Source organism: Strix aluco, chromosome 5 (genome assembly GCF_031877795.1).
Source record: "Strix aluco isolate bStrAlu1 chromosome 5, bStrAlu1.hap1, whole genome shotgun sequence".
Lineage (NCBI taxonomy): Eukaryota > Metazoa > Chordata > Aves > Strigiformes > Strigidae > Strix > Strix aluco.
Window position 1 is genome coordinate 32,228,550 of NC_133935.1, and position 3,248 is coordinate 32,231,797.

Genomic DNA, 3,248 nt, shown 5'->3' on the forward strand with positions numbered 1-3,248 from the left:
AAACATACCTGCTTTACAACTACAAAGTTGTAGAGGTTTTTTTTCCGCAAGTCATCTCCACTGGTTTTGAAGAGGCCAGGGGTGGCAGTGCCTCTGTGAAACATCATTTGCCTGCAGAAGGTCATGGAGGCCTTTGTTTTGCTCCCTGACTGTCATTTCCCTTTTTTAGGAAGGGAAATCCGTGTTTTGCTCTCCCAGGGAATGCGAGCAGATCTGCAGCCTGACAAAAATCTCTAAGAGTTGACACGAATGTCTCTCTCCCCTTCAAGCCCTTCCCAGGTCAACAATCTGAGCTGCCAGAACCAGTATGTCCCATCCCGGTGGCACCCGTGGGCGATGATGGACATGCTGGCCAGGCTCTGCAAGCCTCCCCACTGCTGGATGGCCAAAGCTTCCCTTGCCACTGCCTTGGGCCATCATCCCCACTGTCCCTGCATGCTTATTGCTCCCGTGACACAGGGTGACAGCCCCACTGCACTGATGTGATGAGCAGCTCGGTGGCACCAGCTCTTACTCATCTCTGCTCTGCTGCGCAGGAAGGACCGTTGGGGAGGTAGGTCTAGAGGGAAGGAACTTGCCCCAGGCTGGTAGGAGTCACCCTGGGAAGCTGGCTGCTGACACCAAATCACCAAGACCTTCTTTCGGGGTCGTGGCTGGCCTTAGGGAGGGCCAGGTGAAGGGAGAGGTGCCTGTTTTGTGTTACAGCTGCGCTCTGTGGTGCCTGGCTGGTGGTCCTCACCCTGCCCCTGCTGCTTGCTGCCTGCGTGGCTGAGCCCTCGTGCCCCCACAAGCTGCTCCCGCTCTGGCTAGCTGCGTCCGGTGCCCCAGCACCAGCCTGTCCTCACTGACCACTGCCATCCCCCGCGCCACCACCGAGATGACCTCGCAGCACCACTTCCCCACACCTGGAGGCCGGCTTCTTCCCGGACCTGCTGGACATCACTGCCCTCCGCCTAAGGGGCAGCAGGGTGGAGCAGCTCTGGCTGGGCACCTTCAGGGGCCTGGGGAACCTTGACCTCCTCCACCTGAACTACACCCTCCTCTGCCCCGCTGCAGGCCACGCTGCATCTCAGCGGCAACCCCAGCCGCCAGCTCACGTGGAACCACCCGCCGTAGCCACCATCACCCGCCCTGCAACTCCGGCCCCTGCCCAGCCCACCCTGCTCCCCACTTCCTGGCTGCCCCCTCATCTCCCCTGGCTGGGAGACCCTACCCTTGCCTGGCCAACCATGTGGGCAGCAACACCTCCCTAGCAGTGGCCTGGGCTCTGCTGGAGGACCCTGGGGAGAGGGAGGTGTGGTACCAGGCACCGAGTGCCACCTCTGTCCTTTCCTCCCTCAGGCTTTTTGTTCGTTCAGCCAGCAGTATCTTGCCAGCCATGATATCACCGCTTTAGGGAGGCAGCCAGTCTCCCTGATGGGGCAGGGCACATGAAGGCAGCACACTTGAACGTCCACTTGGTGGGGTTTAACCCAGCCCTGCCGCACCCAAAACTGCTCCACGCAGACAGAGCTCTGCACCGCCACTGCCTTACTGGACTAATGAAGTTCAAATTAAAAATACTTCTGACAACAGCAGTGTTTTTGGGGTGAGATGGTTGCACAAGAGAGACTGAAGCAGCACTGGAATGACCCCACGTTCCTCCAGGGCACTGCTGGGAAAGTCATCCTCTGGAGCAACTTCTAATGGAAACCAGAGTTCGCAATTCCCATCCTTTCTTTTTTTTTTTTTTTTTTTTTTTCCCTAATCCTGAAGCATAAGCCAAGTTTAAGGGATTTCTGAGTCCCTGTCCTACCTAGAAGTGAATCTGGCTTCTGCAGAGACTGTCACTTCTACCCTCACACACCCCTTTTTCCTATAAACATCTAAGCTTCACACTGAATATCAGGACCAGGAGAATCCTGTTTCTAAATATTGTTTGCTTTTGAAAGAAACTTACGGATCAACATCTCACACTTGTTCTGCTACTCTGGCTTTGCTACTCAAAGCTTCCCGCACAGGTTCTCCCCAGGACCTGGCCCACAGGTCTTTGTGCAAGCAGCAGCATCCCTCTGACCTTGGCAGGCTGGTGCACACATGACAAGCCCCATGGGACCCACTGCAGACCGCCTCCTGTAGAGGTTAACCCCTTGGCTTGGTCTCTGCGTCTGTTCTGCATCACATTTCTCTTCTCCATGACCCTCCTCCAGGGCACAGGGACATCAACAGCAGCAAGAGGCCAGGGAGCTTTGAGGAAAGCTACGCTAGGTTCAAGACTTACAGAAAATACAGATTCTTTTATGTCTTGGTTTTGCCCTCAAGCTCATGGCAAAACTTAACAGATTTGCTTTTGCAACAGACAGCTGAAAGAACAGGATGGGATGAGGTAAAGGAGGCAGGGCTGGGCCTGCAGTGATTAAAGCTCCTTGTGTAGGTACCTTCACTTCAGTTGATTTTTACCAATTTGGACAGAGAGGAGTTCCAGATTCAGTCACAGAAACTGGGAGAAAATGCATTTTGCTCTTAGCCTTAGGGCAGCCTTTTTTTAATGAGGGGACACTGCTCTTACACACAGACCAGCACCTCCCTTGCCAGAGTGACAAAACACTGCTTTCCTGTGCCTGCTGGATCACAGACACCCCAGTTTCACCAGCAGTTGCCTTGAACAGGCCCACAACGTAGAAGAACGTTAAGCAGAGAGGGCGCAAGCAGGCCTTGCACACACCACCCACTTTATTTCAATCCAGCGTCCCAAGTCCTTTTTTCTGTCAATGCTGCCTGCACACCCCAGGAACTAACACCAGGTTTTTTGCACTGAGGCCAAGCATCTGCACCCTGCCAGCTGTGGTAGACATCACCTCCCGCATCAAAGGGACACCTAACTCTATTCCCTTGACTTCTTCCTGGCCCTCTTTATACTGCATGTCAACGGTAAAGTCAGGTAAGGCAGGACAAATAGTCTCCTCCAACTGAAAACAGAGAGGGAAGGAACAACTCTTTGCTGCCTGAAGAAAGAGAGATGTGTTGATTCTCACAGGCTTGAAAGAAGGGGGAGGACCAGCCCCTGAGCTTGTGTGCTCAGGAGTGGTACAGGTAGGTGCCACAAACATATGTAGGCACATAGACAATCCTCCTGCTACTCCTTCAGTGCAAGAAAAAAAGCACAGCCCTACTTCATGCTCTTACACCTGCTCAGCTTTCAAACATGGGAACAGTGCACACAGTCCCAGTGTTTTGTCAGAGAAGAAAGGGAAAACATACTCCACAGG